The sequence below is a fragment of the Miscanthus floridulus genome, chromosome 4 (genome assembly GCF_019320115.1).
Source record: "Miscanthus floridulus cultivar M001 chromosome 4, ASM1932011v1, whole genome shotgun sequence".
Classification (NCBI taxonomy): domain Eukaryota; kingdom Viridiplantae; phylum Streptophyta; class Magnoliopsida; order Poales; family Poaceae; genus Miscanthus; species Miscanthus floridulus.
The window spans coordinates 9,722,126-9,740,466 of record NC_089583.1 but is presented as its reverse complement, the minus strand read 5'-3'; the positions used below and the strand labels follow the sequence as shown (position 1 = coordinate 9,740,466).

At 43.0% G+C, this 18,341-nt stretch overlaps 2 long non-coding RNA genes across 3 annotated transcripts; one reads left to right on the top strand and one right to left on the bottom strand.

Moving 5' to 3' along the window:
* Positions 1-2,159: 2,159 nt before the first annotated feature.
* LOC136550908 (uncharacterized) lies at positions 2,160-11,963 on the bottom strand. Its single transcript, XR_010782403.1, has 3 exons — positions 11,831-11,963; positions 8,477-8,571; positions 2,160-2,256 (listed from the first exon to the last, which is right to left on the bottom strand). It is a non-coding gene; the product is annotated as an uncharacterized lncRNA (long non-coding RNA).
* On the top strand, positions 6,601-9,892 carry LOC136550907 (uncharacterized). 2 transcript variants are annotated; one of them, XR_010782402.1, is made up of 5 exons: positions 6,601-6,895; positions 6,995-7,069; positions 7,283-7,339; positions 7,413-7,553; positions 9,725-9,892. It is a non-coding gene; the product is annotated as an uncharacterized lncRNA (long non-coding RNA). The 2 variants fall into 2 exon arrangements; XR_010782401.1 differs by lacking the exon at positions 6,601-6,895 and having other exon boundaries at positions 6,926-7,069; positions 9,725-9,889.
* Positions 11,964-18,341: the final 6,378 nt, after the last annotated feature.

The window sequence follows — 18,341 nt, the reverse complement described above, 5'->3', positions numbered from 1 at the left end:
GCGTGACCGTTAGCGTCTTTCGGAATAGGTTGGCTTCCATGTCCTTTTCCAAAGACGACTTTCACATCATTGACCATATCGAGTACATCCTCACCGGTTCAGTTGCGAGGCTTGGTCAGGTGGTCTGCCTTCCCTTTAAAATGCTTGCCTTTCTTTCTTACGGGGTGATTTGCAGGAAGAAATCGACGATGGCCAAGGTACACGACCTTTCGACATTTTTTCAAGAATACACCTCTAATATCACCGAAGCAGTGTGTGCATGCATTATATCCTTTGTTTGACTATCCTGAAAGATTACTTAGAGCAGGCCAATCATTGATTGTTACGAACAACAATGCTCGCAGATCAAAGTGTTCCTGTTTGTACTCATCCCACACACGTACACCTTCTTTATTCCACAAAATGAGAAGTTCGTCAATAAGTGGTCTCAGGTACACATCGATGTCATTGCCAGGTTGCTTCGAGCCTTGGATGAGCATAGGCATCATAATGAACTTCCGCTTCATGCATAACCAAGGAGGAATGTTGTAGATACTTAGAGTAACAGACCAAGTGCTATGACTACTGTTCTGCTCTCCAAAAGGATTGATACCATCTGTACTTAAAGCAAACCTTAAGTTTCTTGCGTCATTTGCAAACTCCGGGAATTCTCTGTCGATTGCTCTCCACAGGGACCCATCAGCAGGGTGTCTCAACATATTGTCTACCTTACGGTCTTCTTTGTGCCATCATAACAATTTTGCATGTTCTTTGTTTTTGAACAGACGTTTCAAGCGTGGTATTATAGGAGCATACCACATAACCTTGGCAGGGATTTTCTTACGTGGACGTTCGCCCTCAACATCACCAGGGTCATCTCGCCTGATCTTATACCGCGACACATGGCATACCGGGCATGCATCTAATTTCTCGTACTCTTTGCCATGGTATAGGATGCAGTCATTAGGACATGCATGTATCTTCTCTATTTCTAGCCCCATAGGACAGACAACTTGTTTTGCTTCATAGGTAGTGGCGGGCAATTCATTGTACTTCGTTAGCATCTTCTTTTGGATTTTTAGTAACTCTCCAAATCCCTTGTCAGATACACCATTCTTTGCCTTCCATTGCAGTAATTCTAGTGTAGTTCCCAACTTTTTCTGCCCTGCATCACAAGTTGGGTACAACAATTTCTTGTGATCTTCTAGCATCCGCTCGAACTTGATCTTCTCCTTTTCACTTTCACATTCTCTTTGTGCGTCACGAATGACCTGAGAAAGATCATCAGCCGGCTCATCTTCTGCGGCTACCTCTTCTCCAGCTTCTCCCATTGCAGTATCATTGAAGCACGCACCATCAGGAATAATATCATTGTCGTCCCATTGTTCTTCTTCACCTTCTTCCATTACAACACCGATTTCTCCGTGCTTTGTCCAACAAATATAGTTTGGCATGAAACCCAACTTGAACAAGTGTGAATGAAGAGTCCTTGAGCAAGGATATTCCACCGTATTCTTACATATGGCACATGGACAGCAAATGAAACCGTCGCGTTTGTTTGCCTCAGCCGCACGTAACAAAGAATGCACGCCGTCAATGAACTCTTGGGAGCGGCGATCAGCATTATACATCCAATGACGGCTCATCTGCATTACATGACATAAATATCATATTAAAACCTAGATCATAATTAATTAGTTATACAACATGCGTGCCACCACAAATGATATAAATTTATGAAAGCATCGCTACAATGTAGACAATCCCAACTACCACTAAAAGAACTAAAGCTAAAATACATTTCAGGAGCACAAGGATTTCGCGACCAATCTCAACTAAAACAGACAGATCCCCCGATTGTGCAACATCTTTGGGCTTCTTCGGCTGGATCACTGCCTCATTAGCCGCCGTATCTGCCTGTTGTGCAAGATATTTTTGCACGAGTTCAACATACTCTTCCTCCCAGTAGAAGCCTAAACATCGTCCACTGCCATCCCACTGAAATTAAAACAAAAAAATAGAACTTTAATCACAACCATCATGAAAATAGGTATAAACTAACCATAATCATTAAATATGATAAAATAACTCACATTGCGATTCGGACACTTGTAGAAGATACAATCCTTGTTGGGACCCTCCTTCTTCACTCGGTACTCCATCACAATCTTCGTCTCATCACGACACTTGCCGCATGGAATGAGAGGAAGGCCCGGCCTAAGTCGCTTTGGAAACCCATGAGAGGCCGAGGACCCGGAAGCAGTTGCCATCTACTCTCTATACTCATTTTTTAATACACTATAAATTTCTCCTTTTATAAACAAATAAAATTAAGAAACTATAAAATTATCTAGATCTCTAAACAATGATATTTTTAATGGTCATTGTGTTCTCGTCTTTTACTGCGGCAGGTAAGTAATTCACATGATATTTCCGCAAATTAACAGAAGAATGGGAGTGTACACACATAACAGACTACTGCGACGATATCGGGACGTGTGAATAAATAACCATCCGTACTAGTTGAACTTGCTTACGTGATCATCTCGGCGAGCATTTCTCCACCGGACGGCACCGTACTTGGTCAAGGAAGAGCTCCGATTCTACGAGTAAGGGAACACGGTCTTCCATGACCGTTGTCGCTCTCCCTCATAGAATCAAAGCTCCTCCTTGACGTTCGTTACCGTTCGGCAGAGAACATGCTCGCCGACATGAACACGGTCCGCTAGTTCAACTAGTACAGATTTTCTATAATTTTCTAACTATTTTCTAAGTTTTTCATTTCATAAAAAGTTAAAATAAAAAGTACGGTGATTGACAGACTACTGCGACGATATCGGGACATGTGAATAAATAACCATCCGTACTAGTTGAACTTGCTTACGTGATCATCTCGGCGAGCATTTCTCCACCGGACGGCACCGTACTTGGTCAAGGAAGAGCTCCGATTCTACGAGGAAGGGAACACGGTCTCCCACGACCGTTGTCGCTCTCCCTCATAGAATCAAAGCTCCTCCTTGATGTCCGTTACCGCTCGACAGAGAACATGCTTGCCGAGCTGAACACGGTCCGCAAGTTCAACTAGTACGGATTTTCTATAATTTTCTAACTATTTTCTAAGTTTTTATTTATATATACTACGTTTAGGTACGGTGGTTGATAGACTACTGCGACGATATCGGGACATGTGAATAAATAACCATTAGTACTAGTTGACCTTGCTTACGTGATCATCTCGGCGAGCATTTCTCCACCGGACGACACCGTACTTGGTCAAGGAAGAGCTCCGATTCTACGAGGAAGGGAACACGGTCTTCCACGACTGTTGTCGCTCTCCCTCGTAGAATCAAAGCTCCTCCTTGACGTCCGTTACCGCTCGGCAGAGAACATGCTCGCCGAGCTGAACACGGTCCGCAAGTTCAACTAGTACGGATTTGCTATAATTTTCTAACTATTTTCTAAGTTTATATTTATATATACTTTAACCTTCTTTCATGTAAATATGCAAGCTTGAAGTGATTTTGAGCTCAAATTGCTTACAAATGAAAAAACCACAATAAAGAACCATAAATATATATAGTGAACAAAATGGCATAAGAAAATGGTGAAAAATGAGAGTATGAGATTGGTAACCTTTACAACTGAAGAATCGACGGAGGAATCGAAGAAATCGATGGAGGAATCGAAGAATGGATGGAGGAACAATGGAGGGAGGGAGGAAGCAAGAACACTAGTGCAGTGAGCTTCAAAATGTGCTGAACTCGGGCTCGGGGAGGAAGAAGGAGATAGCCGATTTATAAAGGGAGAACATTTAGTCCCGGTTGGTGGATCCAACCAGGACTAAAGGTAACTTTCCAACCCCGGGTGCAGCCACGGTCCGGGAGTAGACTTTTACTCCTGGTTGGATCCACCAACCGGGAGTAAAAGTATACCTTTAGTCCCGGTTGGTGCCTCCAACCGGGACTAAAGGTCCCTGCCACCTCTGTCTGGCGCAGTAGCCGTTGGGCAGGGACCTTTAGTCCCGGTTGGAGCCTCCAACCGGGACTAAAGGTATTTCTAGTCCCGGGGGCAAAAAATTCCGGGACTAGAGCCCATTTTGGCCGAGGATCAAAGGTCTGTTCTCTACTAGTGCAGCGTGGGTCGTGTACAGGGCCACCGTTGCCGGTCTACAAAGACCTGCCAGGGCGCCATGTAGTCGGCCACCATGTTGACTCAGCGAAAACTATCCTAGGTCGGTTTAGTCTACACAAACTAGCCTAGTCCATTTTTTCTAGGAAAACATCAATTTGTCTCAAATCTCTCTAAATTAGATCCTTTTGGTAGTATTGGTTCTTTTTTGGGTTAAACGGCAATGTGTCTCCAATCTCTCTAATTTGATTCCTTTTGTTCTTTTCTTGTTAAAGCTTGTTTTTCAATTCATCTTCAACCCTCTGATCATATTTTGGTTGCCAACACACATGTAGTTGGAACTTTTTTTTCGCGAACATGCAGGAGAGCTGAGTACTATTACGAACTTATTGTTGACACCAGAAGTGGCAAACGGATATACCGCAAGCGTACGGTAGTCAATGTAGGCTTCACCGGGAGTATTCCAGGTATCGTATTTCCACAGGGAACATGAACTGAACTAACTAAGGATCAAGATCGTCCTATGATGATATAAAAGAGCCTATGAACACTACTAAAAAAGTTTATAGCAATGAGATAATTTTTTTGTAGGGGCGGCTGGTGATGGAGCTGCCCCTACAGTGGGCGTGCTCGGGACCCACGAGACCAGCCGCCCCTACAAATGGCACAGTAGGGGCGGCTGGTGATACGATCTGCCCCTACAAATGGGTCAATTTATAGAGGTGGCTCACTCACCAGCCGCTCCCCCCCCGTGTTGCCATTTGTAGGGGCGGCTCAATCACCAGCCGGCCCTACAAATGCTGCACGAACAAATTTTGAATTGTCCAAAATTAGTGACAAAGATAGATGACTAGACTAAAATGATAGAGCATGATTTTAGAAAATTTTAGGAAAAAAACCATCACATTTGGAGTTAGTATGTGGAAGAAAAACTAGTTACAAGTTTCCGCCACGTATTAAAAAGAGAAATCACACTTGTTCATCCTTTATCATTATGAACAGTTGTAATTTTTCTTTCTAATCTCTGATAAAATTTGTAACTAGTCTTTCTCCCTCGTACTAGCTCTAAATGTGATGATTTTTTTTCTAAAATTATCTAAAATCATGCCCTATCAAGTTATTGTGTTGATTTGGTAATTCTTTTCGTTTGACAAAATTTGAGCAATTTAAATTTTCAAATTTAAAAAAATAACAAGTTCTAACAAGATTTTGAAACACCAAATGATTTCAGCTGAAAAAATGATGAATAATAAAGATGTATAACTCATCAATATCTACAATTTTTATTTTGGTTATTTCTTCATCTGACAAAGTGATAGTAAATATTGTTCACAAATCAAAATGTCTCTGACATAGTTCATGAAAATATGAGTGATATGTGAATTTATGAACAATATTTACTAATACTTTGTCAAATGAAGAAGGGACCAAAATAAAAGTTATAGATAGTGATGAGTTCAACAACTTTTATGTTCATGACTTTTGTAGTTGAAATCATTTAAGGTTTCAAAATCTTATTTAAAGTTGCCATTTATTGAAATTCAAAATTTGAACTGTGTCAAATAAAAAGATGATCAAAATAAAAGTTGTAGATAGTGATGTGTTCAACAACTTTTATTTTGGTCATTTCTTCATTTGCCAAAGTGTTAGCAATCATTTGTCACAAATTCATGAATCTCATACATAGTTTATGAAACTAGATGAGAGATGTGTCAATTTATTAACAATGTTTGCTATCACTTTCTCAAATAAAGAAATGACCAAAATAAAAGTTGTAGAACCTGATGAGTTCAACATATTTTATGTTCATGACTTTTACATTTGAAATCATATATTTTTCCAAAATATTGTTTGAAGTTGTCCTTTTTTAAAATTCAAATTTTGAATCATTTAAAAAAAGTCACGTAAAAGTTCTACAACTTTAATGTTTGTAATATTTTTATTTTTTAATCATTTAATATCCTAAAATACTATTCTAAGTTTTCAATTTTAATTTTTAATTTTTTTAAAATATTTTATTTATTTGTAGGCGCGGCTGACTCAGAAACCACCCCTACAACGGCTGGATTTTGTAAATTGTCCAATTTCCATCCGTTTTTCCCTACATGCTTGGAACAGGAGTGTAACTTCAAACTTTTATAATTTTTTGTATCCAAATTGACAACTATGGTACATATGCTTGTAATGATATTATACTATTCTTGCTCATGCCCGCCCGTTGCGCTGAGGAACTGGCTAGTTATTTTTTATTATCTATCTATCTATAGAGATCTCTCTAATCTTGGTGAAGACCACTGTAGTTCAATAGTACCTACCGTTCCCTCAGACTCATTTTACTGGTCATCCACAGTGCTCCACCGCCGGCCGTTCCCCTCCGTGCGATGGATGCCCGCCACGCCCCCATGCTGCCGTCACGCCCTCGGCCTTATCCTTTCCTGGCCCCGCCCACGCCCACCAAAAAAAACCCTAGCCGCAGCACGAGCCGCAAAGCGCGTCCGCCACATCCGCGCGCTGCAGTCCGCGGGGACTGCACCACCCAGCTATGCCGACCACCGGTGGCCACCGCCTCCCCGCACGGCGCGCTACGGCCGACCCCCACCGGTGTCCGCGGCTGCGGCGTGCCGCACCCGCACGAGCAAGCCCCTTCGGTGGACGCGCCCGCGCCTGCCCCGCCCAGCTATGCCGTCGCCGCGACACCCCTGGCCATGCCGACCTCGTCAGGAAGGCGCCACCCCTACATCAGGTCCCCTCTCCTCCGTCGTCTGTACGCGATTTGTGTCCTCCATTGGTAATGTTTTCTGGCATCCTCTACCAAACGCTATCTATATGTTCCTTTTTTCTTTCCCTATCTCTCATGATGTGCCTAATCCAAACTGCATTTATGCAGACGTACAACAAGACCATCCCCAAGCCATGGCACTGTGCATCCAGTGATTTATAGTTGTAGACCTCCATGTCTGAGGTCCAGTTCGATTGCTTTGTTTTCTATACCTTTCGATTTGGTGTGTGCAACTTGATTTTTCATGTGCTACGATTTTTTATCCAACCTATGTTCCTAATAAGGGCTGTAAGGAATTTATGTACCAATAGCTTCCAACCAGAAGATCTAGAGCATTTGTTTTTACCAGATAAGTGCATTCACGCAGCCACTGATGTATACTGTTGCCTGATATAGGATGTGAATCTGGATGTGAACCTTGATGACCTCTCTGAACTGTTTGCATTCCTCCAGGTTGCATCTTTGATTTTACCAGATAGATAAATGCATTCACCCAGCCACTGATGTATGCTGTTGCCTGATACAGGATGTGAATTTTGATGGCCTCTCTGAACTGTTTGCATCCCTCCTGGTTGCATCCACACATGCTGAAGAGGGGGACTGAACTGGTGAAATTCTGCACTAATACCTCATCCACCTTTCAACACATCCCTTTCCTAGAGTTGTGGTAAGAATTTGTCATTGGCGGCATATGTATAAGAAATTTATGCATACTTAGATTTTCTTCGGGAGTAATCTCATCTACGCTTTGGGTTTCCTTTTGTAGCAACAGTAGCGCATTTTTGTTGCAACAGTCAACAATAGCGCATTTACACATTGTTTGATGCTACTATATCAATGCTTTACCAAAAAAATGATCCGCCCTGTCCCTCGGAGTCTTTTACGTTATTCATAACAGGTTAATTGTACCTCACCCTATTACTTTTCTAAATTGTCCTTTTGCCATCACGTGATGCTCTGTTTATGTTTATGAAAACCATGTCCACATTTTCCTGATATTACCAATGTTTCGGTGCCTAATATATAGTAAATAGCAGAGCAGGTTTGCCAATTTGGTTTTGCCAGACGACCTGCAAACCAACCTGAAGCGTCTCCACATACCACAATATTTGGTCCTTCCTCGATCTGCTCAATTTTTATGTGCATGACCAGACGTATCCCATTAGTTCCATAGTGGTTGCCCAATCTGATGCATGAAATAGAATAAGAAAGGATGCCTAAGCTCAGATTGTTGACATATTTAGGTTTCCTTACTGTGAAACATTCCTTTTATTTCTTTATGTACACAAACAGGAACCAATGGATTAATAACACGATCCTTTAAACCTCTCAATGATATTATGGAGTACCACAAAAGCAGATTTCATAGTTGAAGCCAAGGTTGTTTACCACTTACAGGTTAATGGAACAGATGGGTTTATACTAAGTTGCACGGATACGGATACGCGTATCGGTATCGGAAGGATACGGATACGCGGATATGGCAATTTCCTAAGAAACCCGATACGCGGATACGTTTTACTGTTTTTTTTAATAAATATAGATAATAGCGCATATTAAAATTGTGAAAGAGTGAAAGTAGTAAATTACCTTGCAATAGCAAGTACAGCCAAAGCAAAGACCGGAACTCCGGAAGCATCTCCATTCTTCAAATCTTCAATTGTCCATTCTCGAGTTCTCCAAGACTCCAAGTCCAGAATTTGCACAGAAAAAACAAGTAACCAACTATTAATCAATTTATTACTAACAGGAGTAACAGAGTACAGACTAATACTGCATACAAGCAAAGCAACAAGAACTGCACTTCATCAATACGAACTGCACTTCATCAATAAGACTAACTTCATCAATACGAACTGCATACATTTAGCAGTGCATCAAATCCATCTCAAAAAAAAAAACCTAACCCCGGGAAGCAAGCTGCAGCTAGCGAGTACGCAACGGACCACGCGACAGCGGCGGCGGTGGGTCATTGGGCCGCGGGAGACCCGGGCCGCGCTGGGGGAGGAGAGGGAACTGACCTTGAGCCGGCGTAGCGACGACGCAGTAGAGCCGGAGGCGCGCGGATCTTCGTCCGTCCATCCTCTCCGCACCAGCCCAGCCGGCGGCGGCGGCGGCGGTGGATGGGGACGAGAGGGAGGAGGATGATGAGGATTTGGCGGTTGGCGCGGCGACCTTCGCTCCGGCGGCGGGTGGCGGAGAGGGGCTGGCGGAAGCGGCACGGCCGGCGTGGGGTGGGGACGGGACGGGGAGTGGAGGTGAGCACGAGGTGAGCACAAGGCGGAGGCTCGTCGCTGGCGGCCGGCGAGTAGGGACGCTGGCGAGCGGAGGCAGAGGCTCGTCGCCGGTGGCCAGCGGGCGGCGAGCGGGGGATGCGCCATCACCGCGCGGTGTTGCAGCGCGAGTCGTGGCCTCGCGGGCGTGCAGGAGTGCGGGCATCGCTGGCTAGGGCGTCGGGGACAGAGGATATGCGACTCTGTTTTGGGCCGGGCCGTATCCCATATGGCCGATACGTATCAGCCCACGTATCCAATATTTGCGAAAATTCTTAAAATTTGGATACTCCGACGATACGTATCCTTGGCGTATCGGACACGTATCCATATCCGATATGTATCGGATACGCGATACGCGCCTTCCTGGACCTATCCGTGTAACATAGGGTTTATAAAATTATTATTCCTGTGGCAAAATAAAGTGATGTGTTCTATTGCTTTTGACTTCGGTCGTACGCCAGCGATGACCGCAGCTATTGTTTTGTGTTACCAAAGTAGATGTTCTCTCCATAGATTTGATTTGACATGATACACATTGATTGCATTTGCTATTATTTTGCAGGTCATTATCCACTTTACATTGACGACTTTCCCCATGGTCATGGCCATTCTGACAATTGTTGATTGGCTGGGCAGAGCTAAAACAGGTGTCCATTTTTTCCTAGACAATTCCTACCACAGTAATAACTATCAATATTATGATGTGTTGGAAGGATTTAGGATGGTACTTACAATCGCGGTTCTTCTATTTCCAGTTAGTCAACATGGTGACTCTGCTTATGCCTATAATTTTCCTATAGTTTTGTTTACCTTATAGGTTTATGTGAAGCTTCTCCTGTATGTACCACCATATTTTAATAAAAAAGCACAAGCCTACATTGATCTCATGAAAGACCATGACGTCGCTTTTATAGATTGATCTCATGAAACAAATCTCAACAATTTGAGTAATTTATCCATTACTTCTTACTCTTTGCTGCTTCTGTTTACCTAATGGGTGTTCTATTTCCAGCCTGTTCACCTGCCAATTTTAGAAACTATGAAATTGCTTTGGACAATTTGATTCTTCATTATATCTTGTTTGGTTAATAATTTGGGTAAATATAATATTTGACTGCACGTTGTCATTTGATGACCACCAGTTTTCATGATTAATTCTGACTCGCAATTCTATGTTCTTATCAGAGTGCCAAATCATTGCTCTGGCTGACAGGCCCAACCTTGCACACCATGTCATGTCCTCAGTCATGTGTCCTGTTTTGATTCTCCCCCTTTGCTATTGCTATTGCTGTTGCCCGGACACATGTATGTTCTATGATGAGTAACACCGGTGCCTACAGGAGACACCCCTTAAGAGTAAGTTTGAACCTCTTCACCCATAGTATAAAAACTTCGCTCATGATATGAAATACTAAACTGAAACTTGTTCTCTTGTAGTGAAAAGAAGAGAAAGAAATGAAAAGAGACCCATACAAGGATGACCAACTCTTAGAGCTCGTCGGTGACTTTTGCAACTTCATATTGGACCAGATTGTACGCATCAAAGGCACCTACCATGACCGAGATTCTGACTTAGGTAAAAATCCTCAGTACTAACATCTTCGTGAGACTGAAAGGCTAGCTCTAGGCCGTTGTGTATGTAATTTGACATTAGTCTTACCTTGTTGGACTGTTTGGACTTGTGGAATGAATTAGACTTGTTAATTATGTCTATTAAATGATGGATTGTATATATTCTTGTGGATTGGACTTGTAATGATAGTTTATATAATGCTCTTGTGCTCGTGGTCAGATTTGAATTATATATGTTCTGGTCAGATTTGAATTATATATATATACATATATATACATATATACATACATATATATATATATATATATATATATATATATTCTGGTCGAATTTGAATTGTAAATTTGATTTTTTTTTGCGAAAAAATATACTGTAGGGCGGCTGGTACTAAAGCCGTCCCTATAAATCGATTTCGTAGAGGCGGCTGGTGTTACCAGCCGTCCCTACAAATTGTAGGGACGGATGATAACACCAGCCGCCTCTACAAATCTATTTGTAGGGGCGGCTGATAACACCAGCCGTCGCTACAAATTGATATGTAGGGGTGGTCTGGGAACTACCCCTACAAATGCATGATTTGTAGAGACAGTTTAGTAGGAGTGGCTGTCCAAACCGCTCCTACAAACCCTCTAAAACTGCCCCTATAAACCCTGTGAGGCGTAGTGGAAACTTGGGTAGCGAGGATCTAGATAGCAATGATATCTGGTAAAGATAGTAGTTATAAAGGGTTAGTCACCCACCCGCTTACAGGAGGCGATAGGCGAGACAATAGGGAATGAAACCCTATCCGAAGCGGATACCATGTTTTATTGAGGCCCTACCTTTTATGAACTTGTCTTACACACGTTGTGGAATACAAAGGCTAGACAAGGCTGTCACCACCTACTAGCTACCACAAACTAGCCGTGCGACAAGCGGTCTACATAGGCAAGATATAGTTTATAGACACCATGGCTACACTATACTTACTTCTCTAACCTTCTCGAGAGGTCAGAGCACTTTACTAAGTAAAGCGGTGTACAGGTAAGAAGGCTACATAACTACTAGCAGAGACAGAATATCAAATACTATAAAGAACTCGAATGTATCACTTACAAGAAGATTGCATCCGCCGAGGTACATCTTGGAGAAGACACCATATAGGCCCGGCTCTTCTCCACACTCCCCTCACTCTCTCCCTAATCTCATAGCACTACAGCAGAGCTTCGCTAAAGCTACTAAAGAGTGGTTTACTCTAATATGTCATGAATGAGAGTGAAGTCGTCTAAGGGGGTATTTATAGCTGGAATGAGAGGTAGTGCCACGTCAGCGATCCAGGTGACATCTCCTCCTTACCCTTGGATCCAACCGACCTTGAACTGACCTTTGATCAACGGTTCAGATCAAGGAGGATGCATGGAGGCATGCACGGAGGCGGTGGGTGTAATTTCAGGTCGGTTGGCTACCTAGTGATGTCGCCCGACCTCTCAATGACCAGTGGGCCCTCCCTCTTTCTTCTAGAAGCATGTCCCACGTGTCATAGGGTGTGTATGATGCTTGTTCTGCATTTGTCACGTCAGGTTGCTTTTCATGTGGGCCCATGGATCCATGTGCTTTCATCTCCAGCCGTTGAGAGAAAGCACACTTGTGATTCAAGGATGGAGAATGACTTTGGGGTCCGTGGCACGGATCATGCATGGAAGCTTGTAGTGGCTGATAGGCTCCTTGGGCAGGGGGCAGGTTGCCCTACCTCCATATGGGGCCAAATCAGCCCATCTTCTGCAGGTGGCTTCTAGAAGCATTGTTCACCATGATGGCATGTGTGGATGGCTTGGTGGGCCCAATTAGAGGTCGGCCTACCTCTAGGTGGAGCCTTCAGCCGCCCAATTCTCATGTATTGTGTAACCGCAAGCAAATAATGACATGTACATGTGGAACCACGTTATTTGCACCTAAGTCACTATGTCTTTGCTTGTTAGCTCCCAGAAACAGTGTTTTGATGACGGTTTTGGTGGTGTAAAAACAGGGTGAAACTATTGTCAACACTTATGCATAGTCAAATCATGTTGCCTTTTTTGCCTAGCATTTGACTTAATCTTTTAATAAAGGAACACGGATGTGTAGCACACAGAAGCCACTCTAATGGTACGATATTTATTTTTTCTCATAACCTCATTGGGTAATTTTGCATACCAGCACAACTCAAATTTTTATTTTGTTCGTTGTGGCGGAGCTTGCTGGAGTTTATATTTTCTAGATTTATAACTGGAAAAAATATCAATAATCATTCGTCAATAGGCGATGCATTGGTCAACAACAGGGTTCTTATTGCAACTTTGTTCATCATAATCTCAAGCTGTGCCTAGTGTCTCAGAAGCGCTCACGAGAGTCGGATTTACATGTGTGCTTTTGAGCGTCTATGCCTATCTCTTATGAAGGTAATCTCCACTAGAAGTCTTGTCTGAACATGCAAGCCATCCACATCATCCTAACTATCCATATCATCTTTCACTAATAGCCATATCATCCCACTAACTTCTAACATCTTACACTATGCCAAAACAGCACAAAGGAGACATCAATTTTAGTGACTTAGAAACAAAACGCATCTCTAACACAAAATCTGTGACGTGTCTAGTGGAGATGAGACACTGGAGTGTTAGCTGGGCTGAAGCAGATGTTTTGGAGGCATATACGATAGATATAGCTTTAGAAAATGTGCCACTGGTATATGGCTATGAAACCTATATATGATATCAGTGACTCGGAGACAAACTCTTGTCACTAAGTAAGGACCCAAAAACATCATTCATTGCAGCGGCGCACTACCGGATACAGGAACTTTGCCGAGTGCCAGGGGCACTCGGCGAAGTCCCAAAAACACTCGGCAAAGTGTTTGCCGAGCGTTACACTCGGCAAACGACACTCGGCAACTGTTTTAACGGCAAAGACTAGTTTACCGAGTGTTTTTTGTCGGACACTCGGCAAATACGTTGTCGAGTGCCCAGAAAACACTCGGCAAACTTTTTAAAAAAAGGCATGCCGATAGCACAACCGCACCACCAGCACTGCCGCCGCCGCCACCATCCACGTCCACACCACCAACACCGCCGCCACCATCCACGCCGCATCCGCTTCCGCCACCACGCCCCCCGCCACTGCGCCGCCGCTCTCGGCCAGGGGGCTGCAGCTCACCCCTGGCCCAGGGGGGAAGAAGGTAGGGGAGGGGGAGAGGGAGGGGGCGGCTCCGGCCGCCGGTTCTCGCCGGTGGGGAGCGGGAGGGGAGGGGCCATGCCGGATCTTGCTGGTGGGGAGCGGGAGGGGTGAAGAAGGTAGGGGAGGGGGAGAGGGAGGGGGCAACACCGGCCGCGCCAAGGAAGAAGGGGAGGGAGGGGAGGGGCAGGATCTGGCGGAGGATGGGCGGGTGCAGGTGTGGGTGGAGGGGAGGGTAGTGTGCGGCGGGGAAGAAGAGGAGTGAGGGGAGGGTGCAGGTGAGGGAGGGGAGGGGCGGGTGGCTTTTTTGTTTATACAATTTTTTTTGACTTTGCCGAGTGTTGTTTTGGGACACTCGGCAAACCTCCCTTTTTGCCGAGTGTTTTTGTGTGACACTCGGTAAACCTCCTATTTGCCGAGTGTTTTTTGTTTGACACTCGGCAAACCCCCTTTTTGCCAAGTGTTTTTAGGATAGCGCTCGGCAAATAATTTGTTCGCCGAGTGCCCGAGAGAATGCGCGGTGCACACTCAAGTCCAGATCCCATCGCCCCCATCATGTGTCCCGTGTCTCTCAGCTCTCTCCCAAAGTCCGAATGCCCCGAGTTAAAAAAAAGTTCATTCTTTTGGGTCGCTAATAACTGTCTAGATGCGTCACTAATATGCTTTTCTGGCATAGTGTTAATTAATGCAAGCTATCCCTATCATTTTCATTTAGTTTCATTCGTGATACCTGCAGCAAGGGGCAGGGTATCTTCTAGTTTTCTGTGTGCTTGCATCGGCTATCTTCTTTTTATCTGCTTCAGTTTCATGCCGATGCCGTATTTCGGTATTTGGATTCGGTATCTCATATGTAATGTGTATTTCTGAACAGGCGTGTCGGCATACCTCTTTGGATTGGCCTGCCCGGCCCTTTCGTCTGTGTCAAGTACTGGAGGATCGCTGTCATAGCGACTATATTCTGGACCAATAATCATGTCGATATATATGCTGCAAATGTAGTACACATATCATCAGTGGGCCTACATTATTGATTGTTTTCTGTTGGTCTGCAGGCCCCTGCCTTTTGTTCCCTCCTTTGAATCCTTTCTCCTTTTTCAGTGGACACTTAACGCTACATGTGGACAAATATATGTATCGTGGTTGCATCAGAATTCGCAGGATGCATGCTGCCAATACGACGTACGGCACAAGGAAAAGCCACCACGACCTTACTAATTTTCTTTCCTGCATGAGCTGCCACTCTCAAGATATATACAAGTCCTTGTATAATATGCGTACATCTTATCATTTGCAGCTTGTGTTTGTATCGCCGCTACCATCCCATGTCTCCTGTCCTTCCGTAGGATTCGGTTCATTGTAAGGCCGCTTTCCTTATAGTAAAAAAAAAAAAAAAAACAGTGGATCAGAACGCGTGTGTACGTGGAAGGGCAAGATCTGTGCGGACAAAAATAGAGCATACCGCAACCATATTTTTCTGTCAACTGTCATATACACTAGTACAAACAACATTAGTGACCGCACTACTAGACACCCACCCCCGATTTCTAGCAATTTTTCCATTTTTGTGATAAATTTGCGCAAGTTGTGGTATCCAAAAATTGAACTTACAACCTCAAGCCTCACGCGTTATGCCCCATACCACTGCACTCCAAAGTCACTTATGACTTAGCAACCGAAACAATCCCCTAGTATTTACTCTGCCAAATCTAGAAATGGAGATTTGAAGGTCTAAATGAATTCAAATGACAAAAAGTTTGAACTAAAAAGTTGTAGATCTCATCGAGATCTACAATGTTACTTTTGACAATTTTTTCATCAGAGGTCATTTGAGAAATTTAAAAAAATATGAATTTTAAAATCGTTAATTTTAAAATATGATTTTCGAGACCCAAATGATTTCAAATGAAAAGGTAATCAACTACAAAGTTGCAAATCTTTTTGAATACTACGACTTTCGTTTAGACCATGAAACCATCCGGATCATTTGAAAATTTTTAAAAAATAATTTTAAATTATTTGTAGTGGCGCTAGGTTGAGAAAACCATCAATATAAATGCTTTTTAACTAACTACGGGTGGTAGCCTTTAGAAAACTGCCAGTAAAAATGCATTTATATTGGTGATTCATAGGCTGATTCCACAGTTTCATTTCTACTGGCACCTATACACTGTGAACCGCCAACTATTCTCGATAAGGACAAACTCCCTATAGCTCTTCCCATTATAATCCATATATATACTAACAAATTCCGTATACCTATTCTCTCGATGAATTCTTCCTTGGCTTAAGCTATTGCCATCATTCTCATCATCCTTTTTTCCGTTTTCTATCCTATGGTTATAAAATTTTTTGCCGATGCCAAATCAAATTAGTTTTCAATTTCATCTTGGTAAGCTCAATTCCTCAGTAAAGCAATAGCCTAATTCTCTCAAAAAATATTTGGTTCCTCAGCCCTCTTTTAGATTTAAATTTTGGATCGTATTTTGCATTCTATTGCATACCCATAATTGTTGTTTCCCTAAAACATTACCAGATTCATCATAATGATACTCATATTTGCTAGAGCATGTAATGTCTCAAGCAGCGCCGAGCCGAACCCGTCATCACGGTAATAACCATTCGTGTTCATCAAGTTTATCCAAATAAACTATAGAACTAGCCATGTTGAACTACTAGTAATCTCATGCCTACTACTCATGCTACTCTATCTCACTGCTATGAGCCATGATGTGACCATATTTATTTCCGCTTGTGGCTACCTTGTCATGATTAAGTAAAAAAAACAAACAATGCTTGTGGCACTGCTCAATTTTCTTAACCTAGTAATGGTCAGGTTTGGCAAAGAGAAAAATATGCCCTAATAGCTCCAACATCATTTCCTTATCCATCTTCACTAAGATAATGAATACTAGTAAAACTAGAATAGAATGATAGTTTTACAAAGCAAAACTCATCTGAATTTATTTTTTCAACTGTCTTTTTGTATATATAACACAAAAGATGAGCAATGCAAAAGGATCATACAGTTTTCTACTAGTAAAAGGGGATTATGATTTTGTACCCAAAAGCTCTCCCAAGTAGAGATGAGGGGAACCATTCATGAAGAGGCTAGGTGGAAACCTACTTGTGCATAGGGAAGGCCCATCAATTACCCATGTGTAGTTATCTAACTGGGAGCTTGGTTCTTGTAAAGGGCTCTATTGAGAAATAGAGGAAAGTACGAGAATTTGGATACCTTAGTAAAATGTCATCATGGGGGAGAGTTTGCATTCTCTATCACACTCCTTACGTTCCATGTTACATTCCTGCACCTAGCTAATGTTGCATTCATAGTATAGTTGACAAGCTAGTTGATAGGTTGCTAAGGGTATTTTTTCTAGTGAACCAGTATAAGGTATATATATGGCAAGGTTGGTTGCTAAAGGTTATAGCTAGATTCTATTTTGTAGAATGTAGAGAAACTTGTTGATGCGTTCATTCTAACTATATGCTAGTGATTTAGATAATAATTAATAGCAGGTCTCTCTCAGGTTATGTGTTAATCAACTATGGTTGTGCTATCAGTTACGTTGGAAAGCAAGTTTGTAGACTCTACTATTACTTTGTCTACTACTTAGCTAGCTGTGGCCTGATATTGGCGGTCAAGAACAACCGTCAATAGAAATCAGCTTTTATATACCTGCCAGCAGAATTAGTTTCTATACTAGTATAATGCGTTAATTTGAACCGTCGGTAAGACTGTTTTTTAGTGCTTGCCCACTCAAAGCTCTCAGAGCTCTAGCATTCAGTCCTCCAGTACTAACTAGCACTAGCAACAAAAGACACTCCTTCCGAGCAATGCTCGCTGCCGTGGCTTTTAATTACCCGCACTCAGCTCGCTGTTTGATGTTGTTTGGAGGTAGTGGCTCGTCAGTTGGCCGACTGATGCTGCCAGAGGACGTGAATATAGTAACCGTATTTTCCTTTGATGATTGAGATTATTGTTATTGGTTCCCCGGCCTGTCATTGCTCGATGCTGGCTCCGATATTTTATCATCCAGTAAGTAGATCATGACTCAGGATGCTATCCATGGACCACGTACTAAACTCACTAGCTGTCAACCCTATCCAGTGCTTCAATGTTGCAGTCTGCACGTACACTGCCCTAGGCTTGTCGCCAAGGCTTTTCCATATGGCTTCCATCGAGGCTCGTACAAGGTCTCAGCTCTCTGCGCAAACAGACGCAATGCAGCTCGCACTGAATTTAAATTAAGAGCGTACGTGACGGCGCAATAGTCGGTGTCCTTGTGTACCATATATCACTCGGATCCAGATAACAGATTAATGGCAGCTAAGAGAGGTCGAAGACGACGACACCAGTACCCTGCAATATGTTAGGTAAAAGGTCTTTAATAAATGAAGCCGGCACAGGAAG